This window comes from Mesocricetus auratus, unplaced genomic scaffold (genome assembly GCF_017639785.1).
Source record: "Mesocricetus auratus isolate SY011 unplaced genomic scaffold, BCM_Maur_2.0 Super-Scaffold_100011, whole genome shotgun sequence".
Classification (NCBI taxonomy): domain Eukaryota; kingdom Metazoa; phylum Chordata; class Mammalia; order Rodentia; family Cricetidae; genus Mesocricetus; species Mesocricetus auratus.
This window is the reverse complement of record NW_024429195.1, coordinates 16,272,245-16,299,836: the sequence shown is the minus strand read 5'-3', so window position 1 is coordinate 16,299,836 and position 27,592 is coordinate 16,272,245. Positions and strand designations below refer to the sequence as shown.

The 27,592-nt window shown below is 36.9% G+C and overlaps 1 long non-coding RNA gene across 4 annotated transcripts in view; it reads left to right on the top strand.

Annotated features, from left to right (window-relative positions):
• The window catches only part of LOC121143196, a 114,337-nt gene that overhangs the window by 74,539 nt on the left and 12,206 nt on the right, over positions 1 to 27,592 (top strand). For 2 of the 4 annotated variants that reach the window (XR_005880362.1, XR_005880360.1), the window contains one exon: positions 11,844 to 12,082. The exons of 1 other annotated variant lie outside the window; for it this stretch is intronic. This is a non-coding gene — a long non-coding RNA (uncharacterized LOC121143196). Of the gene's footprint in view, positions 1 to 11,843; positions 12,083 to 15,073; positions 16,943 to 27,592 lie in introns of those variants that run through there. One more of the 4 variants, XR_005880361.1, reaches the window with a different exon arrangement.

Below are 27,592 nucleotides of genomic sequence, written 5' to 3'. Positions count from 1 at the left end.
AAACTTAATTTGTCAGGAAATAGAAACTAGTAATGCAGTTGTCACTTTAGGTCTTGGATACCAGTAAGATAGCATTCCATAGAGAAGCATTGTCATTTCTTGCCTATAGCACTTAGAATTGATTAATTAATTAATATTAAAATACTGAAGTCCTTCATAGCTTGATGATACACAGTTCTACTTATATGTCCCCTCATTCAGCCATATTTTTTCAAGCCCAGACAAGGGGGCTTCTTCTATAGCAGAGCCTTTACTTCCTTAAATACAGTAGTCCAGCCATACAAAAGAAAGAATTCCTTATGGAAGTAGTCACATTAACAGAGTTTTCCTAACAAAGTGAATTTATTTTTTCACTTGTTCATTAGATAATTTGTAATATTACAAAATCTTCAATGTATAGAAAAATTCTCATTTGTGAATTTGTGTATATGTAGTATAGTGATACATGCAGCATCTTAGAGCGTTTGATACTCTTATAAAAATTGGTGGTATATTCACTTATTAGAAAATATTTATATGCTTGTAAGAGAATGCTAGTTCCTAATCAGAATAATCGACTGTGCTATGACTGCTTTTTGTATTATAAATTAGGTCACTATTTAAAGTTTTTTAATTTGCTTTTGAGAACTATTATTACAAAATATAATTAAGTGTGAATTACCTAATTACTTTATTTTTGTATGTTTGATTTGACTTATATCTTAGTATGCACTACTAGTTTTTATTTTCCAAAGGAATTTTACTTGTTTAGCTTGAATCCCCAAACTTCACTTATAACTGGGGAATGATCGTTCATTCTTCTAAGGTGAGAGAGAGGCTGATAATATCACAAAATACTTGCCGGCATTGTAGCCAGAGGTTTCAATATAGGGATTGTTGGCTGAAAAATTACCATTCTCTAATATTTCATTTTGTCTCCCAGAACTTGTTAATTTCCTCTTTCATATAAAGACAGACACCATAGCTGATTCCATTGAAATGGTAAAGATATACTCCAGCTTTCAAATATTTAGTAATCCGTGTCAAATAATGATTTAACATAACAATTTATACATCAGAATATAAACATCAGTGTTAAAAACATTACACTATATTGTAGGAAATATTAGTGAAAATGGATGGACAAATTGTGTTACATATTGCCTACAGTCATAAAAAATTGAAACTTGATACATTTTCTTAGTTTTACTTATTATTTGACTTTTGATTTAGGATGTGCTAGGTTGTCCGTTTTACTGTGCTGGGAAATTAACCTTTGCATTTAACCTTTGCTTTTCCCCTTGTGAAGTTCTTTGCACTTGTTAAAACCACTATGCATTTATTTAGAGAGAACAGCAATAGGGTTGGAGTGTTTTGGCTATTTCATTTAACATTAGTCATCTTACACTAACTGGAAGAAAATATTTAAAAGAATTAAAAAGGGATTTAAAATATTGGATTGATTTTTGCTAATTTCTCATCATACAGACAAATGAGCATAATGACACAATAAGTTGATTGCTAATAAAATCATTTAATATTCTAAACTTCTGCATATTTATCAGCTCTAAGTGCAGCCTAGCAATCAGCTATCCCCATGATGACTCTCCTGCGGTGCTTGGCAAGGTAGCAGAGGCCTGATGAGCAGGATGGTACTCCAGAACAAGAGGCAGATAGCTTGCAATTCACTAAAAAGGAGATGAACTCATTCTGCTGCCCCCGGCAATAGAGTCAGCAAAGATCCAGGATATCCATTTAGTAGGGCAAACCTAAGAAGTCTGCAAACCTATCCCTATACAAAAAAGAAAGAAATTAATGAGCCATTAATAATTGTACTTAGCATTAAAAATCCTTTCTCAGTGAAATAGGCTTGAATTTTAAAAGTAGAAGACTTAGTATGTATTTCATGCACAATAAAGTGGTGTAATGAATAGATAGCCCCAAACAAATGTGACTCACATTGCCTTCTGGATGTATGCTGATGCCCAAAGAGGTTATATGCTGTTTGCTGCCATAGACAAAAATAGAGTCATACTTGCGTATATATTTTACTTTTGATAATGCACAGTTCTTTACAAAGACTGTGCTATCGTTGATTTTTCATTACTCAGCAAAGAACTTAAAAGCAAAGTGAGCATTTTGGATATTGTTGAAAGGACAATATGATAGTGTCACAGCCCTAGCTTTACATTGTCATAGTTATCTAAGTAATCACTGTGCCTGAGGAGGTAGAACAGGCTCTCACCACCTACCCTGCGCCTGCATATAAACACATATAGGAACTCACATAAATAGAGGTACATTCTACATCGTTCTTTTAGAACTACAGGTAATTAATCGTCCATTTACCATATAGATTATATCAAGAAATAAACACTAGCGTAAACAAACAGAAGTTAAAACAAAATAACATCTATCTTGGATATTTTGCATTTATTTACTCTATTTGTAGGAGAAAATGGTGACTGTTTTCTGGTACATGACCTATTTCGGTAGCAAAAATCCAACAAACATCTTCATCTCAATAATCTTATATTGTAATTATGAAGGATAGACAGTATATAATTGACAGTATATACTCCCCAGGGAGGGTGAGGCTTTCCATGAGGGACCATAAAAGTCTGTCAAGTCATTTGGGGCAGGGCTTAAGAAATTCATTCCTCCCACCCTGTATCGAGGCTAAGAGAGGATTCCTCCATGGGGAATGGGCTCCCAAAGCACATTCATGCTAAGAGATAAATACTGGTTTCATTGCCAGAGGCCATACAGATTTCCCAGGTCTCCTAGCTGACGCCCACATACAGGAGGCCTGGTTGGTTCTATGCTGTTTTCCCAGCTGTCACACTGGGGTCCTGTCTGCTGAACTCCCAGTTGCTCAGGTCAGCTGTTTCTGTGGGTTTCCCCAGCATGGTCTTGATCCATTTGCTCATCATTCCTCCCTCTCTGCAACTGGATTCCAGGAGTTTGGCTCAGTGCTTAGCTGTGGATCTCTGCTTCTGCTTCCATCAGCTCTAAGATGGCATTTAAGGTAGTTATAATTCTCATTATTGGTGAGGGGCATTTTAGATATCCTCTTCACTATTGCTTAGATTCTTAATTGTGGTCATCCTTGTTGATCTCTGGAAATTTCCCTAGTGCCAGAATTATCTTTAAACCTGTAATAGCACCCTCTTAAGGTATCTTTTCTTGCTCTCCTCTATTCATCCCCAGACACAATCTTCCTGATCCCTCATGTTCTCCTCTCTCTTCATATTCTCCCCTCCTCTTTCTCCTACCCCCCACCCTCCTCTTCTCATACTCACAATTTGTTCAGGAGCTCTTTTCACTTCACCCAACTCCCGGGACCATATATGTCTCTCTTAGGGTCATCCTTTTTTCCTAGGTTCTCTGGATATGTGGATTGTAGGCTAGTAAGCTGGTAATGCTTTGCTCTATGTCTAATATCCATATATGAGTGAGTACATACCATGTTTGTCTTTTTTTGACTCAGGATGGTTTCTACTAGTTCCATCACATTGCCTGTGAATTTCAAGATTCCATTGCTTTTTTTCCTGCTGAGTAGTACTCTATTTTGTAAATGTACCATATTTTCTGTATCAATCTTTGGTTGGGGGTCATCTAGGTTGCTTCCAGGTTCTGGCTATTACAAATAATGATGCTATGAACATAGTTGAGCAGATGTCCTTGTATGAATGTGCGTTCTTTGGGTATATGCCTAAGAGTGGAATTGCTGGATCTTGAGGAAGACTGGTTCCCATTTTCCAAAGAAACTGCTATACTGTTTTCCAAAGTGACTGTAGAATTTTGTACTCCTACTAGCAGTGGAAGAGTGTCCTGCTTTCTCCACATCCTTTCCAACATAAATTGTCATTGGTGCTTTAAATTTTAACCCTTCTGACAGGAGTAAGATGGTATCAAAGAAGTGTTTTGATTTGCATTTCCCTGATGGCTAAGGATGTTGAGCAATTTCTTCTTAAGTTTATTTCAGTCTTTTTAGATTACTCTATTTAGAATTCTCTGTTTATTTCTTTATCCCAATTTTTAGCTGAATTATTTGGTGTTTTGGTGACTAGCTTCTTGAGTTCTTTGTATGTTTCGGGAATCAGCCCTCTGTAAGATATAGGATTGATGAAGATCTATTCCCTTTGTGTCAGTTGCCATTTAGTTTTGTTGCCTGTGTCTTTTGCCTTACAGAAGCTTTTCAGTTTCAGGAGGTCCCATTTATTTATTGTCAATCTCAGTGTCTATGCTACTGGAATTATGTTCAGGAAGTGGTCTCCTGTGCCAATTTGTTCAAGGGTACCCACTTTCTTTTCTAAGAAGTTCAGTGTGGCTTGATTTATATTAAGGTCTTTGATCAATTTGGACTTAAGTATTGTTCATGGCAATAGTATCTGCAGTCTTCTACATAGTGCAGAGTCTACCTTAAATACCCTTCCCCTACAATGAACATGATGACTGCCTTAAATATCAACCTAGAGCCTTCATCCAATAGCTGATGCAAGCAGAAGCAGAGACCTAGTCAAGCACTGAGCCAAACTCCTGGAACCCAGTTTCAGGGTAGGAGGAGTGATAAACAAAGGGATCAAGACCAGGCTGGGAAAACCCACAGAAACAGCTGTGTTGAGCATGTGTGAACTCATGGACTCCAGTCTGACAGTTGGGGAACCAACATAGGACCAAAGAAGGCCCTGTGAAAATGGGTGTCAGCTAGGATCACTGGGCAGTCTATGGGGCCTCTAACAGTGCAAACAGGATGTATCCCTAGTGCACAAACAGACTTTGCGAGCCCATTCCACATGGAGGGATACTCTTTTAGCCTAGATACACAGGGGAGGGCCTAGGTCCTGTCACAAATAACTTAACAGATTTTGATGATCCCTCATGGAACGCTTCAGCCTTTCTGGGTGGATGGGAGATATGATGGGGGAGGGTTGGTGGGAGCTAAGGAAGGATGGGAAGGAGAGCTAACTGGGATTAATATGTAAAATAAGATTGTTTCAAATTTAAACAAAAACTATAAAAAATCCTTCTAACTCACAACATGAGTATTTTAATGCCATATAATGAAACTTAAGTAAACAAGGGTCTCAGGCTCTTTCCTATATATGAACTGTAGCCTTGAACATCCAATTTTAGCAATGTGTACTCATTTAAGTGTAAATGTTGAGAAACTATAATTCTTTAAAGTCCAAAGTAAAGACATGGAGAATTTTAAAACTGTTTAAAAAAAGAATACAAGGGAAGATCACTCAAAAAGAGAAATAAAAGCAGCATGTAAAGTCTTTCTCCTCTGACCTTCGGCATAACTTGAACATGCCTTTCAAGAAGAGAAGACTCCTGCAGCTACTGTGATCAATCTACAACGATCCTCTCTAGTTGACACAGATTGATCAACACAGCAGAAAACTGTGAGGTGGAGACCAGCAATGTCAATCCATTCTGAATTTAGTCTTTAGAACCTCTATAATGATCCCAACTATAGACAGGTAAGTGGGATTCAATAGACTGACAGATATGGCTATAAAAATACTGATGTTGTAGATTGTGTTGAATTTACATATGGAGTGGATATATCTATGTGACATTTGACTCTGTACCAAAATTAGGGAAGTTCAGGTTATGTGAATAAAATCTTGATTATCCCTCAAAACATTCACACACACAATCATGCACATATACACATACACATACACAAATTCACAGGAACACATACACAAATACATACATATATACACATTCACACACAGATACACACACACTGCACACACTTTTTGCTCCTATATTCACTGAGGTTTTAAGATGCTCTTAAATGTCTTGGTAAAGTGCACTTCATTTTGTGAATATGGGAATCTGTAATAGCTCCCCACATAAAGATCCACACACACTGATTATTATTCAAAAATTAGGGGTCCTTGTATGTATCATTTGAGTTCAGGGCAAAGTATGTGCATCTAAGAGGCTGTCATGGAGACATCTGGGGAAGCTTGTGCTATGAAATGCCCATTGGACATAGTGTTCTCTTTCCACCTTGGAACATACGCTTGACTGCTAAATAAATGTCATATATTGGGAACAAACTTAGAAATTTGTTGAATAATTCTTTAAATATACCAAAATTGGGAAAACAATACAGGTAATTGTGTAAGAAGAGATATTACATATGAGATTTGCAATGTTTAGTCCTTCATAGATGCAGAGTATCATGCTCAAAATGCATTCAGTTTTTTCCTGGGAAAGAAAGAAACATCATTGACTTCAAAAGTCTCCAGTACTGATATTATCATAACACATTGAACATGTCAATTTTCAATTAACAGGAATTATCTTTGAGTATTGAAATTTATCAGAAAATGAATAATTAGCTATGAGTTTAATTGCTGGTCAAACAATTATTTTAGGATTTTCATAAAGTGTCTGCCTTAGTCACTGACTGTCCTGTTGCTGTGAAGAGGCACCATCACTTGCTTTTAGTTTCAGAGTCTTAGTCTATTATCATGGAAGAGATCATTGGGGCAGGTAGGCATAGTGCCAGGGAAGAAGCTAAGAGATCTACATCCTGATTCAGCAGCAGAAAGAGAGATCCTTGGCTTCACATGGGCTTTGGAAACCTCAAAGCCTACCCCCAGTAACACCAAACTACAGTAAGGTAGGTTGTCTAATCCTCATAATCCTTCCAAATAGTTCCACTGCCTAGTGACTAAGTACTCAAATGTATGATGGTAACCATTCTCATTCAAACAACCACAGTATCCTTTCATTAAGAATATTAAAAGGAATTTTTAGCTTAGTTTTTTATTTGAGAATTCCATAAATGACTCCTGCATTTACATCATGTCCTTATTGTTCTCTCCCTCTCCAATTCCTCCTATGCACAGCCCCCCAAGTTCATGATTTTTCTTTAATTATTGCCACATACACAGATCACATACACACACACACACACACACACACACACACACACACACATACACACACAGTATCTGAGTGTATCTGAGCCCTTTTAATGTTGCTTCTGTGACTATCTGTTTAGAGTTGACTGCTTGGGGTCAAATAACCCATCAGGGAGTTTAATCTCTGGAGAAAACTGATTCTCTTATCTCTCTTAGCCATCATTGCATATCATGCAAGGGCAATGACGATAGTCTCCATTATATTAGAATTCTCTTTGAACACACCCACCAACAATTCAAAAAGAGGTTTCTCATACCTGTAATGGACATTATGTTAGATAGTATTGGGAACTCGACAGAGAGTACCAACCCTGATGACTTAATTTTATTTAAAAAATATATTAACTTTATATATTATATAATTTTATAGATTCTTTGAAAAATTTGTTCATTATGTTTTGATCATATTAACTCCCCCCACAAAATTGCTCCCAGATCCACAGTCTTCCCTTCCCATCAAGGAAAATTTACTTAAATATTCTAGGATATCAGGTCTTCAACTGGACTATGGGTCACTTATCAGGAGCAACTTTTTTTAGAAAAACTGACCCTGGTACCAAAACTTTCCTAGTACCAATAATTGCTAGCTGGAAGCTGCAGATCTCTGAAAATAGAATTGTCTCTGATAAAAATTGTCAGAACCTCTCTATATGTGGAATGGATTCCCAAAGGCTAGTTGTATGCCAGGGATAAATACTGATCTACTACCCAAGTAATCCCCCATGAAGGGCCTCACTCTCCCTGGGGAGTGAAGTAGGGACTGGGTGGGGACTTGGGAGAGAAGGGAAGGAAGAGGTATCTGGGATTGACATGTGAAACAAGCTTGTTTCTAATTTAAATAAGTAAGAAATAAAAAATTTGCCAAAGCCTTATTATAAGAGTATAAGAGTACAATTCTATGTCCATTTAGCAGAATAATAATAGTAGGTTCTTTCTAGGGTTATGATACACTTTAGCCATAGGTTCTTTGTTCCAATAATAGGAGTTAAATATAATAAGAAAGTGGTTGGTTATTAAGCTGAAAATTTATGTCACTATTACACAAATGTGTGTGTGTGAGGGTGTGTGTGTGTGTGTGTGTCTAATTCAAGCTAGTCAGTTGTTATTGTAGCTCAACAGCTTCACACTTGGTAAAGTTTGGCAATTATTTTCTCCTCCTATAGCATACATAGAACTTTTCAGTACTATGAAAACTAGCCAGAAGTGACAAAGCTTTCAGGATCTGCCACTTTGATTTTGCCATAGTCTATGACTCAATTATTTGATATTTTCAGCAAAAAGGTCTTATTTTGAAGTTCTCAGGGTGGCTAAGAACATTGTCAATAGCCAGTTATGTTTATGGTTCTAAAGGACCTCACTGACCAACAATTCCAAAGCACAGGTCTAGCTCTGAACTTTTTTTTTTGTTAGCTTCTGGAGTCTAGTATGCACACTGAAGTCTTGTTACCAGATAGTTCTATTTTGACTCTTCTTATGTATGTGAATAGATAGATATATTTTAGGATGGTACTACAGTAATAACTTTACATGTGACTTATTTAAAAAGTCTTTAGTGCTGTATATCCCTTCCAGGTTTCATCTTATAATCTGTTTTCCCCATCCCACTCCAATTTATTGCATCCTCTTTCATAATTCTCTTTAACTCTGTATACCTAGATGACTATATCCCCTGTTTTGAAAGGCACTCCCCGTGGTCTCTTAGTAAGTTTCTCAATATTTTCTCTTAAATTTTTGGAATTTTATTTGTGCTTTTTGATAATAAGATTCATAAAATTAATTATGAAATTTTAATTAGTTTTTATTGATAAATTAATCATAAGTAAAAGAAAAGCTTATCAAGTTAACCTAGAAGATACCTGAAATCAACAGCAAAACTAACAAGCCTTTTTAATCAGTCTGGAATTATGACACCTAATGCTGTGCTGACATCTCATTCACCATACATTTTGCAGCTTGTACAATGGGTTAGTCGTCTGTCTTATTGATATGAGAAAATACTAGATAAGATAGTCTTTAAAGAAGAAAAGTTTATTTTTGCTTACAGGTAAGGAGGTATTTCAGACCATCATGATGGAGAATGCATGGTGGCAATAGGAGGTGGTACCTGATCATTGTGTCTACAGTCAGGAAGCAGAGAGTGGATTGTATGTGAGGTCAGGATATAAAAACTCAAAGCCCGCTCACAGTGGTCCTGTTCCTCCATGAGTCTCTCCCTTCTAAAGGTCCCAAACAGTACCATACCTTGTGTATGAGAGACTTTAAAGGGAGGAATGAGAAGGTGAAATTATATAAATATATTATAATCTCAAAAAATAAAATAATTTTTTAAAAGAAAAAAAGAGTGCTGCATGCTGAGGACCAAGTCTTCAAACACATCAGCCCATATTGTATATTCCACATTGAAACCACAATGAATCCAGAATTTGTTCTATAGGCATTGTCTATGACCGCCTATGTTAATTTGAAATGATTGAAAAATTTTCCTGTGAATTCCAATATAACTTTCATACTTATTGCTTTTCTGTTATGTAGTATACATTCACCTTCTTTTAGGGAAACACACACACACACACACACACACACACACACCCTAAACAATTTCTTTCTTTCCCCTTATATTGCATAAGACCTTAGAGAGCTATGAAGAAGCGTGCTTTGGTTATTCTTAGTTACTAAGATACTTAAAGTTCTGCTTCTTGTCCTTTTTGGTGCTGGTTATTAAAATTTCTACTTAATTTTTTAGTTCCCCTGAGAACCTCGAATTAAACCCAAGTTTACTCAAAATAGCCAGGATCCCTTTTGTTTACAGTCAACCATGTTTGAGAACAAAGTTGCTATGTAAGATACACTATGAGTTATAGTTGGCTTTTCAGCTTTAAAAAGATAATAACAGAACTCATAGCTAATGTGTGAGGGAGCAGTTTGAGGTTTAAAGGGCTCACGTTGTTCCTGAGAATGTCTATGGCTTATGTCATGTATCACAACATGTTTCAAATAAGGTGAGAGTGATTGAGAACAGAAACTTCTTCCCTTGGGCCTATTTATAGTGACTGCAATTCTAGCACTTTCTTCATGTTGTATTTGACCTCAAAGAGTCAAACACAACATTAACCATTATGGCCTGGACTTGCCCCAGTATAAAATGCTAATTAAAGGAGAAAGCTGCAAGCATCCTTTTCTAAATAAAATTAAATCACCAGAGTTGCTTATATTCTTGATACTTTAGGATTTCACACAAGTTGCACTGGTATCTTGAACTGAACTTAACTAATTGCTTTTGCTGACAGGCAGTTGAGATTCTTTTTCCTATTACTTAGGTTCTCTTGTTACTTATGATACTGAAGTCAAGAACATGAAAATGAATTTTAATCATTCCCCAGTCAGTTTATGTGGTTTTCTTTTTCTTTTAGAAATGAAATAGATTTCTGTTTATGTCCTTATAACTTATTGGTGTTAAAAGTTGTATTTATAAATCAATAGTTCTCAAATAATTCGAACTGTATTTTCAAAGTATATCTTCAAAGTGTATTTTCTAAGCATTCAAATTTCTATGAAACAAAACAAAAAATGTTTTCTAATACCTAGAGAACAAGAATTTTGGTTTTGAAACTGACTTCTTTTTTGAGATGTGAATCCAAAGCCAACTTATTTTCATAAGACATTATAAACAGTTTTAGCCACAGAGTGACTACATGTATTTTCATATATTTTTTAAAAAATCAGTGTCATCTCAGACTAAGATGATTAATATTGTAACAAAATGCAAAATTAAATGTATGCTTATCTCCATCATTGTAAACACTGACTTTTTATGGTCTTGCTGTATGAGTAGTATCTCTGCTTTCCTCCTCAGACTCAAGGGAACTAAAAATATCATCTAGAGCCTAATACACACGAGGTCATAGTTAAAACATTCAACTAAATGGTTATGAAATGCCCTATCACTTAATTCTAACTCAATTGATTTAACAGAATCAATATAAAGCAACCAATTTACTCTTAGCATGTTATTTGATAAAAATTGAAAAGAATCTTGGGCTGGTAAAATTTAAAAAATTATAAAAGTAGTGTGCATTCACAGAATCCATATAGCAAGGAAAATTATAACAAGTGACTCCATAAGGGCAGAAAAGTACAATTGCAAAAGTCTCATTAGATAGTATCACGTTTGAGAAACACTCAGTAGCATGGGTAAAATTAGACCGAAAGCATTAGAAAGAGTCAAGAAGAGAAGGAAGAGAATATTAACAATATGTAGACCAGAACTTTGAGCTAAGATCCCTGGACACTTAACTATAAACTCTGACAAATATGAAAGGCACTGCTTCTTAGTTCTCTACCTATTCATAACTGCTAGTTCTTAAACAGTCAAACTGTCTTAAAAATAATTATGGATGTTTTCTCTCTTTTCTGGCACCATACCTGGCTTTTTTATTGGATGATAGATCAAGAGAAAGAAATTTATCTTCCTTTCATGCTCAGTGGCTTCTCCAGCAATGAAGTGCACACTAACCAGTTAAAGATGTTGTTGTGGGAGCCGGGTGTGGGTGGTTCAAGCCTTTAATCCCAGCACTCGGGAGGCAGAGGCAGAGGCAGGCAGATCTATGTGAATTTGAGACCAGCCTGGTCTGCAAGATCTAGTTCCAGGACAGCCTCCAAAACAATACAGAGAAACCCTGTCTCAAAAAACCAAAAAAAGGAAAAAAAAAGATGTTGCTGAGGGGAAGTCAGGAGGACAAGTCCTGTGGTGTTTACTAAAAGGGTGGTTGGCTGCCAAGATCAAACCTGATAAGGTCACTGCATGAACCGCTGTGTTCACTAGGTAATGCATAGGGCGCCTAGGTGCATGATAGGCTGACTTTTAAAACCATTGACTGGCTGTTTTCCTGCTCTGTGTTTTTTTTTATTTAGAAGATGTTTGCTGTGGGACAATAAATGAGTTCCTGCTTGACTAGATTCCCTGCTGCATCTGATTATCTCCTGTAACCCTTTCCAGTATCCCTGGAGACTGGGGAACAGGCAACCAGAGCATTTACCCTTCATTGAACCCTGCTCAGCCTTCCATGGTTGGGCTAAGACCCAGAATCTGTTACTCTCAACATGGGACCTGAAAGGCCTACATCTCAGCCAAGGCTAAGCAGTCTCTCAGGGTAAGTCAGATCCTTAGCATGGGTAACTCTATTTTCAGTAAGAAGGAAGAATGGGGGGCTAGACAAATTCGCCAAAGATGAGGCAGAGGAGGAATGGACCAAACCATCTGCCTCAGATAAGTCCAGACCCCCACCTTATGCTCCTGGGAATGAGGGGTTTATGTTCTTCTATACCACCCTTAGGGAAAATCCACAGGACCTGGACTCCTATGATATACCAGACAACAGTAAGTCAAGACTTGGGGGCTCCATTTATGTGGAGGCCTGAACAATCAAGAAGGGATGGGAGGATGCAACTAGTGTCCCCCAAGCCTACCCAGTAATTTTGGATCCTGAGCCCTGCAGGCCTCTAGACTGGTATCCTTGGGATGTCAAGGAGTTTGAAGAGTTCTGCAAGGCTGTGGTGGAAGATATCCCTATTTCTCCTTGGGCACAAACCCTGTTGCAGGATATCACCTAGCATCTATGCATCTCAAGGGCTGTCTGGTTCTCAGTTTATCAAATACTGTGCCTTTTATAAAGAGGAATGTAGGGTACGAGCTGAGGCAAATAGGCAAACCAACCCTGGTATCGCTATTACCTACGCTATGCTGTCAGTAACGACAGATGGTTACTCAACTGGGGTCCAGCAAGTAGGGGTCTCTGGGACATATCAGGATCAGGTAAGTCAGGTTGGGTTGAATTCCTGGGCTAAACTGGATAATGGGACTCCTGACATCCCCATGCCTGGGGTAAGGCAGAAGTGTAGAGAGCCCTTGCCAGAGTTTATAGACCAGGTCTGCACAAGATGCTACACAGTGACCTCAGAGAACAATTTATCGAACAGCTGGTATGGGAAGGGATGAATATGGACCATATAATGGGCTGCATGGGATTAAAGGACATTTCTGTGATCAGAGGGGTGGTAGCCTCCTAAGATGTAAGTATCCAGAAACATCAATACCAGTCTCTGGTCCTGGCCTTACAGGTACAGATGACTGTCATGACACATACCATCACTCATGTCCTGGCAACCCAGGATCAAGGGTCCTTGAGGCCGCTGGGAAAAGGGGCATGACTTAGATGTGGGCAGGAGGGACATTTTAAAAGAGACGTTCTCAACAGAAACCCTGCTAATAAGCCAGGAGGGGCTAAGCACCCCTCTACCCCATGACCTTGATGCAGGTAGGGATACCATTGGAAGAAGGACTGTAGATCAAAAATTGACCTGGAGGGGAAGCCTGTAAATGAGAGGAGGGCTCTTCCAGCCTAGTTAAAAAGGGAGGAAGTACCTCTAAAGGTAGGATTGGAAGGTCTCATACCCAGATAACACAAGACCACTGGACTTTCCATTTGATTGAAAGACATTGCCCCAAAATGACCAGTTCTATACGCAGTAAGAAGTTTCACTGCTTGACAGACACAGAGCAGACAGGACAGTGTTCTGGGAGGAGGAAGTGCCTTCCACCTGGGAGCTTGCTCCTCGGTCCCCAGTTTTGGCTGAAGGTAACTCCTAATCAAGAGAAACAGTGACCTTAATGTTCTGGACCAGCCTAGATGGGGATGAAGGAAAAGTGCGTCCCTTAGTGATCAAAGGCCTTACTGCCAATTTGCTGGGATAGGACATGGTAGTTCAAATGGACACTGATGTAATCACAGATCATAGGGCTTTTTATGAGGATATCTTTGAAGAGGATGAGGCACAAAGGGTGGGTAAGGATCTAAAGGGGGTCACAGAGAAGGATTTTTTCAACCTCCACCACTACAGGGGGGAGCCTGAGAGACTTATTCAGGTATACCCACAATCATAAGGGCTACTCTCCCCCAAGAGCCATCTATCAGATGGGCACTAGCAAAACCTGTATGGATGGAGCAGTGGCCAATGACTAAACCTAAGTTGCTAGCAGATGAACAATTAAGGCTCTCATGTATCTTCCCTTCTATGAACCCATGGAACACCCTGGTGTTTGTAATTCAAAAGGTGTCCAGGGCTTGGTACATGCTCCAAGATTTGTACAAGATAAATGAGAGGAGGTAACTAATGGGTACGCCTTAAGGGGCATGCCCTGGACACCTACTATTTGTGGTACTTGATATTAAGGATTGCTTATTTTCTATACCACTACATCCAGAGGACTGTGATAAATTTGCCTTCTCTGTTCCTTCATTTTGAACATGTGTTTTGAATGGGTAGTGCTACCACAAGGAATGTGTAATAGCCCAGCTTTCCTTAAACAGTATCTTGCTACTTTCTTAAGGTCTATGGTAAAGTCAAAGGATTCAGTAATATATGCTTATATATATTATTTAATTTTGGGACATCGGGATCAGCATATCTGGAGGGCTTTGTGGCCCAGATTCTCCGATTGCTTAAAAAGGGGGCTTTACTGTGGCCCCAGAAAAGGTTCAAAAGGTGTCCCCCTTCAAAGTACTTAGGTCTTCCCACATGCTGATATAGGCTAGGCTGCTTAAGCCTGTTCTGGAGGTGCCTGAATCTATGACTCTATCCCAGCTCCAGCACTTACTGGGGGAGACTAATTGGCCAAGATCCTAGGTCTCAATCCCTGGTAAAGGAAAGACACATCATGATAAAATTATGACAAAGGAATACTTCGAGATATTCTTTGTCTTTCAGAAGGACGTGGACAAATGCTCTCTAAGGAGGTATTCAGTGATGAGGCCCTTGTCCCTCTGGTTGTTTGCTGGAGTCTCCCTGATTATAGCAGTTCTAACCCAGGAGGGGAAACATTTGGAATAGATCTATTTGTCTTTGGGAGGAACTCCCCAGGTGTATTCTCAGGCAGATCAGCTCACTGATGCCATCATAAAGGGCAGGACCCAGGTCCAGCAACACTATGGGCTAGACCCCCATACCATTGTCTGACCCTTCCGGGTGGCAGATGTTGAATGGCTTGATCAGGCTAACACTTGCCTTGCTCTCACCTTAGAATGCTTTATGGAAAGTATTGGTTGCCACTATAGCCCATCAAAATTTTCTCCTGTTTTACAAAGTTTCCCCCTCAACATGCCCTCCTTGGTTCCATCTGAGCCCATCCCAGAAGCCATTTGCATCTTCACTGATGGGGACCAAGCAGGCTCTGCCTACGTTGCCTTTGGAGGATACGAAGAAACATCTAGTCACCAAAGATTTCAACCCTGCCACTGTTGTGCTCAATATATGGAAATGCTGGCAGTGATGCTGGTATTACAGGACATCTTCAAGCCCTGCAATCTTTCTTCAGACTGTCTTTATGTGGTTAACTTACATACCCATTTCCCACAATCATACATCTGGTTAGATAATAACCCCATATTCCCCCTCATGGTGGCTCTTAAGGCTCTTTTAGAGTGAAAATAGGCACCAATTTACCTTCAACCCCTTTGAGGACTCTCCAGTCTCCCAGGGTTCCTGATGAAGATCACTTCATGGGCAGATAGACTGGTGACAGCCCAAGAGGCACTAACCCAACAGGAAGCCACCCAATTGCATGATATGACCCATGCCAATTGCAGGGAACTACATAATAGATTCTCAAAGTTTCCTATAAAAGAACTAAAACAGATAGTTCACACAGGAAAATCATGTCAACCATATCTAAGAGTTTTCCTTCTACAGATGCCAGGAGTTAACCCTAGAGGCCTACCACCCAATATCCTCTGGCAAACCAATGTTATTCATTTTCCATCTTTTGGCAAACAGAAGTATGTTTTTGTCTCCATAGACATTTATTCAGGGGCCTGTTTGGCCACTGAATATATGGGGAAAAGTCCACTTCCTCTAGTGTTTCACAACCCTAGGATCACGCACACAGGTTAAGACTGATAATGGCCGTTGCATTGCCAATAATTCCATTGCAGAATGTTTCAATACATGGCACATCAAACATACTACAGGGAGCCCTTACAACCCTCAGGGACAAGCAATTGTAGAAAGAAACCACTAATGTCTTGAAGAACAACTTTTTTTTTACATTCTGTGGTAGATCTATTTAAAGTTCTATAAACATGCAAATCTATTTCTTAGTTTCAGTGGGACTTATCATTTGCCATAAATCTGGAGGACTCTTCCACATCTGGGATTAAAAAATGAACAGAAAGAAAGAGATCTGGATCATACTTAAATTAATCAGTATTAATAGTTCATCCAGATTCATTTAAGCTTGTCTGAGAGTTCAGTATAGTTGGCTATTATTATTAAAAAACTTGGAAGGTACATCTATTGAACTTACCATATGTTTCTTTATTACTTTCCCCTACTTACAATTCATTCAGTAAAGCAACCAGTACTATAAAGTGAGGTCTTGTTACTGTGATCTCATGAGCAGTCTTAGTAGTATCAATGACAATTTACAAATAAGAACATCCTTTTTATAACCTTATTCAAAAATGAATTTCTTCATTCTTTGACAGCGTAAATATTGGAAAATATTGTTAAGTTTTTCATTGTTAATAACCAATTCTATCAAATTCCAAACCTGAAGCAACAGAAGAGCTTTGAATTATCTGCTGAATCCTCTTGCTTTTCTCTGTCCTCAATCACAATCCCAGTACAACATAGGGTCCTTCAAAATAAAGATAGCATATTATTTTCTTCTCTTGTTACCAATAAAATACTCAGATCAAAGCAAAGTTAATAAATGAAGCGTTTATTTCAGCTTACACTATGTTGATGATTAACCCGCTCTAATATATTCTATCATCCTACCTAGTATATGTTCCTGATCATAGTATTGTGGTTGTCTCCAAGAAAATACCCCTCAACATACCCAAATGCCTGACTCCAAGGTGAATTTATCTTCTGTCAAGTTGACAATAAATAATGATGATTACAGACAGATAAATTTTTTTTTTGGTTTTTGCTGGTAGCCCATTCATTTTAAATGTCCAAAATCATTAGCCTTATTGTAGTTTATACATACTTTTAATTATATAGCTAACGCAACAATGCCTAATCATTATCCCAAAGTTGTGGTTCTCCCTTCAGAACTTTTCCTACATTATTCCTTTAGATGTCTCATTATAAGTAACTACTTGAGTTGGACTATAGTTCAATGGTGCATGTTCCCCATCTGAAAGGCTCTGGATTCAATCATCAATAAAAGCAAGCTATTATATGACATTGTTATAAATCATTTTAATCTGATGTTGGTAAAATAGTACTTTTGCTACCAAAAATCTGCTGACTGAGAAATCATGATCTTAGAGTTTCATTACATGGGTTTATTTCTGCACCATTTCAAATTAAATTAAACACTAAAAGTTTTAAAGTATGTTTAACTGTATTTTTATACCAGCTTAATTTCTAAAATTGCTTGTTAATTTTCTATGGTTTTGTAGTATTTTAAAACCATTTACTTATTGTATAATTGAACTTTTCTTCATTTTCAGTCTCATCTGACCTTTCTATTTACATTTTTCAATATGTTGTTCATCAGAAACTACATAAATAAAATTATTTTCTCATAGGTAGGGATTATTAGGGAAGATGTGGATGACTGTATGTGAGTATTTTGTCCCAGGAATCATTTTGTTTGGGTTATTATGATGATAGAATATAACTTGCTTTTTGCCATTCACTATTTTAATTAAAAAATTATACATAATATACATTCTCACTAGGGGTTACATGTAAAAAATATCAGTGTGTGAATATTTTTACATTGAGATAATGTCTAAAGTTTCTTTAAATTTTAAATGAATAAATTCATTGGCACTTTTTAAAATCCTAACTTTCATACATTTGAAAAATCAAGTTTTATGAATCTTATTAACACAAATATCAACCAGTGAGTTTTACCATGTGTTTAATGATGTGGGACATTCAATTTTCACATGTAACTATTTCAGAAGAATAATGAAATATTATTTCATGATTTTGAAACTATTTTTGAAAGACTGGATAGTTTGCACACTAATTAAAACGGTAACCTCAATCAAATTAGTATAGTTAGACATACTATCTTGATATAATGTTTGTATCCACAAAAAAATATATATGGTGTACTCCTAATCCCTAGTGACAGGTAGAGCCTGTGAGAGAACATGTAGATTAGATCACTGGGAGCTGAAATTCCATGAAGGGATTACCACTGGGATCAGGACTACTTTTTCTCCAGGCCAAAGAAACAGAAGGCAGACCTTGAATTTCCTGGATTCTAGACATGGAGCATTAAATATCTACAGCAAGCCACAATCTGTGGGAGTTTTGTCTGAGCTAACTTTGAGTTAAGACATTTTCCATTTGAAGGCATTATCACTTTTAGGTATGGTTTCCTCCTGCTTAGCTTTTACAATTAACAATTTTTTTTCAGCAGCTGGAGGAGGGCTTTGTGATTTAAATTAAAGGAGTTATTTTGGGACTCTGATTCTCTTCCTAATACATATTATAATGAGTGTAATTCAACAATAATACCTACTGAATCCCCAAACCTGAGGATCTATTTATCTAAAAATTCCTACATTCAGAAAGCAGCAGGCCACCCATGCATGTCAACAAAGCATGACACATCAAGTTGAGGCAAGACCAAGCTCCTCCCCTGCATCAAGCCTGGGCAAGGCAACCAACACTGGAGGATAGGTTCCCAAAAGCAGCTCAAGCACCAGGGACAGTTCTTGTTCATACTGCTAAGTTATACAACTGTCACACACATGCAGAGGACTTAGGTAGCTCCCATGCAGGCTCCCTAGCTGTTGATCCAAAATTCTTGAGCACCCACAAGCTAGGATCAGCTATCTCTCTAATCTCTCTGTCCATTTCCCTGTCAAGAAAATTGACACCTCTGGCTCATTTAGTCCCACTGAGCTATGCTCAGTTCTTGACTGTGGATCTCTGCATCTGCTTTCATCAGTTACTGCATGGGAGCTCTCTGATTATAATTAGGGTATTCATTATTTGATTACAGGAGATGGGAAATTCAGGCACCATCTCTACTATTGCTACGAGTCTTAGTTGGGTTCATTCTTCTAGATTTCTGGGAGTTTCTCTGGCATCAGTTTTAGGAGGGAGGGAAAACTGCAAACAGGACTAGTGGTGGTTGTGCATATGTTTAATCCCAGCACTTGGGAGGTAGAGGCCATGTGAATCTCAGTGAGTTTGAGGACAGCCTGGTTAACAATGTGAGTTTCCAGGATAACCAGGACTACTACACAGAGAAAACCTATCTGAAAAAACAGTAATAAAAAATAAATGAGTAAATAGATAAAATTAATTAAAAATTGCTACAAAACACTGTATTTCTCTGAATTCCAATATATTCATATGTATATATATATACATGTATTCATAGGAACTAGAGAATACAGCATTATGTAGTTGAATAGATTTATATTTATCTTTGAATATTAAAGCTAATGAAAGTAAAGAGTCTTTCCCTTCTTCAAGAAGCTTTGTACTATGGCAGAAGATTTGATACTAATTATGCTTAATGAGTTCATTGGCAAATGTGGACTTTACATTTCACTCGCAACTGCAAAATGGTTTTTCATTCTAAGTCAAAAAATTATGAGAAATGGAAAATATTTCCCCTCTTTACTCATGACACATAATGATATTCCTTTATGTATAACTAGGAAGAACAGACTTAAAAATATGATATTTTATTTGAAATTTTCTTCTGGTGATACAATCTTAATTGTAACTATAAATCCAAATATATGCCAAATGGCTACATCATCCATGTATCTTAATATCATTTGTATAGTTACATGGCATTTCTGAAATGTCCAGGTATTAGCTATTTTATATTGTGTCCATTAATGATATTAGTTATTTAAAATAAAATATTAATGATCAATGAGAGGCAGACATAAAGCTGTACACATCATAGCTGAGTGATAATTATAATGCACTATTCTAATGTGGGTATGTGGAATTTAATGCCATGAATTAATTTTGACAATTCTTCAAGGAGCACAAAACTGTAGTAATGCATGCTCATTTCTGATCCTGCTTACCATTCTCCTTAAGTAATTAGTGCTATAGTAGAAAACTTTATAGAAAAGCCAAGAGATTCTTTGTGGATGGAGGGTTGCTAGTCTCAGAAAATATAAAGTGAAACTCAATTGCTTGTACTAACAAATTCTCTTAGAAATGATCGAGGGTAAGAGCAATAATCTCATAGCATGGTCTGAAGTCATGTTGGGAGGGTTAATTTCAACTTCCTGCTTATGTATAAGAAAATATTGTTTTTTAAATATACTTAGTCAAATATTGCAAGCATACTGCTTCATAGTGGGTTTTTTCTAAGAAATTTCCTGTGTGATTGCATTGTTAATGTTTTGAAATGGAGCTCTGCCTCATGAAGAAGATTGTAAATTAATGAACCTGATGCAAACAATTTAGTTCCAAAAGTTGATGCTTTAAATTATAGCCTCTGGGTAAAAGAAGTTAAATATTTTGGAATAGCAAACTTGACCCAAATGCAATCTTAACAATTTGTGAGAAAAGAAGCAATCTTGTCCCCACCACATTTCCTTCCACTATGACAGAATTGATTTGATAAAAAAAATCTAATTTTGCCCCAGATTTAAAGTTTCTAGGTCCCCAACGTGCTCCCCAAAACTCTGATGAAGTTACTTGTCTTTGTGCAGAGAACACAGAGGACAGCATTAAAGTTCCCCATAGAAGACATAAAACACTCAATGTCTGCAAATAGCTTGTGCTTTCCAACCGCTTTGTGCTATAGTGGTTTTCAAATGAACTCATCTCTGAGAAAATAATATTAATACATTTTTTGTTAATTTGTTATTTCAAAGAGTATAAAACTAAATTGTCTCATGGATGTCTCTTTAACCATCTTTATTCTTTTTTATTTTTCTGTTTTTTAAAACTTCATTTTCATTTACTGTCTTTGAATTCAAATTATAGTAATCAAGACCATAGAAAAATCACATTAAGCATCCCACAGTGATTTCAAGCACCATCTTCCATCCTTTCTCAGCAACTCTACACTACCCTTAATGTGCAACCCTTACTCTCCTGGGACTTCTCAATTGCTACTGCAGCTTCCTAACATGAAAGGCTATGTAGCTCCTTCACAAACATTGAATGAAAAAATAACTATAAATCACAGTTGAAGAATTAATGTCACTTCTTTCTGTCCCAGTGTCTCAAAAATGATTAAACAGTTTTCATCCCCTTTCTTGATATATCATTGATTATAGCAATTTACAGAATTTACATTGTGTTAGTTCTTGCCTGCACTTTCCACACTGTTTTATAATTTTTAGTCTGCTTGTTTCCCATTCACAGTGACATCTTCTGCATGTTGGAGCTGTGCCTAATTCATTTTTGCATTCATACTTCCTATAATATGAATATATTCAGTAGCCATTTAATTACAATTTAATACAAAAATTCCTGAATAAATGAATGACTCATTGTAGCTTCCATAAGCTCTGACAAAAATCACCATAAACAGTTTATTTGTTAATTGTATAAAGATGATATTTAAATGCTCGCACTATTGGATCTGAGAATTTCAACTCAAACTCTATCACACAATAACTTGTGGAGGTGTAGAAAGCTATGTCTATTCCTCCATGTCCGTATGACTAGTTTTGGAGTAGTCTCAAGTGATTATGCATTTTTTGTTATCTTTAATTTTTACTCATGATAACTCTGTAAAATTTGAGAAAAATACATATCAACAATAATACTATTAAATCCATAGTAAAATTTAATGTATCTGTAGAACTTGTAAAGAAAACTACAAATAAAAATATAGATATATGTGGCTAATTTTGTAATACCAATTTGACAACTGCCTTACTACATTGCATGACATTTTTTCTAAATTGTTTCCTGAAAATATAATCTCAGAGAGTATTTAGGGTATTTGCTAAGATTAAGGGCATTATCAGCTAAACACTCCAAATGTTTTGCATGTAATTTTATTTCAGTGTAATTACATTTAATAAACGTAGTCTTAAAAATATTTAGGACAATTGCCAAGAAAGGTGACATTATAAATTTACCCTCTGACCATGAGAAAGCTCCCAATGGACAAGATGACTAGAGTAGATGACAGGATTTCATTCTGTCTACAGCTACAATGAATTCTACATCAATGCCTGTGTTCGAGAACCTTCCCTGTGATTTAGTGAAGTTGTGATGTCTTCAGTTCACTTGAATAGAGAGTGTGGCTGTGATGTGATTAATAGTTTGACAGTTTGTGCTTTCACATTCCTAGAGGGACAGTAAAATATGATTTAGTTATAAAGATATGTACAGTATAGAATTTCATAAAGCCTTATCTCATAAAATGCCTGAATAACTTTCCAAGTGGTGAGAAAGTAAAAAAATAAATAAGAATTTATGACAAAAATAATAAAGGAGGTCCTGTTATTGAAGGCCTGCTTGCTGCTGGAACACAGAAACAGCCTCATGAAAGTAGAAGCAATCTTGATGAAGCTGCCCACAGGAAATCATAGTTACTGCTTCTACTTGATTTGTAGGACAGCCTCCAAATGAAGATGACATTCTGAACATCACAGAATCGTTGTCAGTGACGTTAAAGGCTTAGGTGTCTCATGCCAAGTCATTACACATATTTATAGGACAATTCTTTTGGACAGGGTTTTGGAGATATGAAATTGTCACTTATATTTCAGAACCACAGTGGTGTGATCAAAGGTAGAACATTTACATAACAGTCATTCTTCAATCATTTGTATAACTATTCTTGCATAATATCAATAGCACGATAATTATTATCAACCAGCATGCAATAGACGTTTCCAACCAACATTCCCACATTAACTGAAATGCTGTCATGGAAGGTAAGATCATAGCAGATTTCTTTAATACAGTAACTAACTTTCTTGCAAAGAAGTAAATAGTTTTCTGAAGTTTTCATATTTAAAGTAGTTCCCCATTTATTATATTCACACTTTACAATTTCTTGGATTTTAAAAAACACAAAGGAATGAGCATATAAATTTTAAAGATGAGATTAAAGAAAATGGAGGCTTTCAAGGCAGTGAACAATTCAGGTAAGGTTATACAATCACATTTTGACTTCTCTGTCACTTCACAAGGAGAGTGCAAAAAAAGTGCTCACAACAAGAGTTCTTAGGCAAGTGTCATATGCTGTTACTGGCCCTAAAGGAGGTTCCTGTTCTTTTACGTTTTTTTTTCTTTTTTTTTCAAATAAACTAAAAAACAAGGACTCCTGAAAATACACTTCATTATGAACTTTGACAGTTTGGCTTAAAGATGGTGAGTATTTTAAAGGGTTATGAGAATAGCAAAGAAAACCTAATGAAGTTTCAAAAACAAAACCTCACAAGGACTCAACATTAAAACTTATTGCCAAGTGAATAAAAAAGTAGTATGGGGGTAGGAGTCTAATGACACAATTATGCATAGTTATATTTACTAAATTTTGAGGCAGGTCATAGGAGGATAACTCATAAGGTTGCATACTTGTAGACTGTGACAATACATATTGTACAGCATAATAAATTGGATAAAATCTACTCTTGAATGATATGATAAAAATCATGCTAATTATATCTAAAGATGAAGAAAATTTTTACATAATATTTTGGAGAAACATAATTTCTTCTGCTGGGTTGAGATGACTTAAGATGTCCCCAAATCAAATGCCATACTGTGAGACCCATGTAAGACCTGTAACAGTGAGAAAATTCAAGACTTCTTTTTCTCTTGCCTTTCCTTTCTGGCTCTCCCCTAACTTTTCATTTGTTTGCTTGTTTCTTTTTCTCTTTATGTGTATTTCTGTTACTGTCAAGAATCTTCTGAAACAAAAACGGGCTAAAGATGGTTGAGGGTTTTGTTTCTCCCTCTTGTGTACCGATGATGCTGGACTGTGCTGATCACTCTGGTCTCAATGCCTCATTCGGATCTGTGAAAGTATTCTGTCAACATAACCACCACAACAATGCTACTCCACTTAGAGTTGTGTCCTAAAAATTTCCAAACTCGTAAAAACAACTGCTTTGAATGACGTTATAAAAATGTTTGCTTTGTTAGCCAAGGACTGGTTTACCTGGGAAGGCTTTGAAAACTGTGTGTACTTGGGGACCAATGACAGAAGTCAGGGCAATAGGGGTCAACAGATCTTTCGCACCACAAAGCGAAACAGCTTTCAAAAATGATACAACTAACTGAGATGAGACATTTTTGGATGAAGCAGGGCTTGTGAATTGGCCTTGTCATTGCAAGAATTTAACTGTCAATCAGACTTAACAGATCTGCACGAGACCCTATGGATAATATCAGGAAGTAGAATCATTTGGAAATCAGTTTCCACTGCTGCTTGACTAACCTGTGAAAGGCAATCTGCAAAGTGTCAGGCTTAGAAAAACTATAAATCTTATTTTGCCTTAACTGTACTATTTAGCATAACTTTATTGTATTTGCATAATGGTTTCTTAAAATTTAAAAAGGAGAACACTCTCAGGAACGCAGCTGAGCTTAATTACCATTTTTTCTTTATAAAGGTTATCTAAAATTCTGGCTCTTTATTCTAGTTTTAATAGAAAAAAAGCAGTCTAGCACAAACTGCATTGTGTACCATGTAGCATTTTAAAGTCTGATAGAAAGGAAACTCACCGAAAGACTTTTAAGTCAATTTAGCTAAGATAGAGGAAAAGGAAGAAAGGGAGCTCAGGTTTCCTTTCTTGCATTTGCTCATTTGTCCAGTGTGATGGTGTTAGTTACAATCTCACTGATTTGACAGTAACCACTAAAGGAGGGAAGGGTTTATTTTGGCTAGCACTTTCTGGGGAAACTATAGCAGGGAAGTTGTAGTAGCTGTTACAGGTCGCTAGTCTCATTGAACCCACAGTCAGGAAGCAAGCCGAGTGCAGAGAGTGCTAGGACTCAGTTCACTTTTTCTCACTTCTCCTTAGTACACAACACAGTTCTTGGTCACATTAGTGGTGCTTCTTCCCACTTCAACTAATAACTAGGTAGTCATTCACAGATGTGTCAAAGGCTAGCTAACCAGATATTGATTACACTTCACAGGCAACCAGAGGTTATTTATTCTGGATACTGTTGGGTTGACAATATTGACCATCACAGAAGCCAAATTTAGATTACTTTTCTACAGTTAACAGTGGATATAATACTCATAAACAGGGTTGTTTTCTAGTGTGTAGTTCTCTCTGTCAGAAATGAGCCCAGATGTCTTACTTGCTTTACTCAGAATATCTTTAAAAAATAAGCTGGTTGAAAGAGTTTGTTTATTTTTGTAGATTCTGAAAAGAACTGTTTTACGTCCTGGTGTACTAGTTTATTGTAGTATGGAAGTAATTCATGCTTCATTGGTAGCTGGTGTCCACGTGTCTTTCTTTACTTCTAAAGATTGCATACCCCTAAAGACCTCACATGTGTTCTTCTTCATGCTTAAAATAACCAAAAACATGTGGAATCTCTCTCATGCTTGAGTGTCCCAAGACCCTTTCTGATTCCATGAAATGGAACATTTTGTTTTAAGGTATTCAGTGGGCCAAATCCATTCTGATAATCACCATATTTTACAGTCACAAACTCACTTTTCATCAGCAAAATGTTTCTAAATTAGTATATCCAAGTACAGTGAAATGCCATATTTTGGTCCAACACACATTGCATTCAGGTTGATAGCTTCATAAATTAACTCCTGCCTCGTTGAGTAGTACCTGTTGTAATGTTGTGACATGTGTGATATTTATAGTGTTGTTACCACAAATAAAAGCCATATAAAAGTATAGCACTGTGAGACACAGAGCAGCAATTCTATAACACCGGCATTCATGAGGTTGAGATACAAGCATCATGATTTTAAGACCAGATTGAGTTACATAGAAAGATGTAACATGATAAATAAAAGAACCCAGAAACTTATATTTGGGTTTGAGCTTCAAGCTGAAGATCAGAAAAACAAAGCTGTCAGCCATTAAATCTTACCTCTGTCACAGAATGAAAGTTGATCCTCAAACTGCTCCTGACTTCACTGCTCCTCAGATTCACTCAGACTGCTATGCTCTATTCAACATGACTAGAGACTATGCCTTCCTATCCTCAATGTGGCTGTAAAATGAATGCCATCTCTGAGATCCTGTCTTAAATACCTCTCATGAGTCCTGGGATTAAAGGCATGTGATCCCAATTGCTGAGATCATCTTTGTGTGGGCTGTTTCTCTTTAGGACTGGATGAATTTCATGTATCTCAATATGGCCATGAATTAATGTATATCTGTCTACCTCTACCTCCCAATTGATGGATAAAGGTGTGTACTACCACTGCCTGATTTCTATGGCTTGTGGCTAAATTTTCTTTCTGAACTCTCAGGCAAGCTTTAGTAAATCATAAATAATATAGCACCACAATTTTACTTTTTTCTTATAGGAAAATAAGGCTACAACAATATAAGAAAAACAATACTTAGTGAATATAAGTATATACAATATATATAGGCAGCAAGTTCATCAACAGTGTGTAGGCCATTTGCATTTGACAAATTCAGAGAAAATATCTAGTCTACTTGCATTTTGACAAAGTCAGAGTAAAGATTTCATTATGTTTCCTATCTTAGTGAGTCCAAAGTCCTGTACCTAAGTAAGAAACAAGGATTGGGGCTTTAGTTACATTGGAGAGCTCTTGACCAGCATGTGCAAGTTACTAGGCTGGATTCTTTGAATTGGATTAAAGCACAACATATACAACTTTAATGAATAATGATATAAAGTCTTTTGTGGGTTACACATCGTAGTGATTTGCACATCTCCAATATCCCATCAGGTAGAAGACACATCCTTTATTCCTCAGAACTACTGAGAAATGGTTGGGTTTTCAGGAGGTGGGATCAGACTGGAAGTCTTCTTTCTCTTCATCTGAGTGTATGCCTTTGAAGGAAATACTGGGACTCCATTCCCTCATATATCTCTCTTTGTTTCTCAACCACTGTGAATTAAAATTTGTTCCACTACTTCTGTCCACCAACCTGTGCTGCCTAAATATAAATCAAGGAGGAATTATACAGTTTGACCTTTGCTTGATACTTGAAAAAGCAAGAGGCAAGGTAAACATCTCCTCTTATCAGTTGTATGCCTCATGTGTTATGACTCTGTAGATCAGGCTGGCCTTGAACTCACAGAGATCCACCTGCCTGAGCCTCCCAAGATATGCACCACCAACGTTTGGGGAGGTAATCAATTTGTAAGTTGAAAAATGATATATTTCATACAGTTTTAAATGTTCCAGCTATGATCAATTGTTTCTACTATATTGCAACACAGAAGTAAACCATTAAAGATCATCTAAGTACACCAAAACTCATAAATTCATGATCAGGAGTCCAAAGAAAGAATGAAAGGAGTTCACCTATGGTCATTTTTAACATGGGTTTAATGACCAAAGGATAGCTTCTTGGCTTCTCTTCTCATAATATCTCCCATCAATTTGCAATAGTGTGACCCTGCTGACAACCATGTGGACCTTCCTTACTCAAACATTTAGCATTCAAATCATAGCAAATCCCAATTCAATGTCTTGTGCTGAACAGTGAATAGAAGTTTGG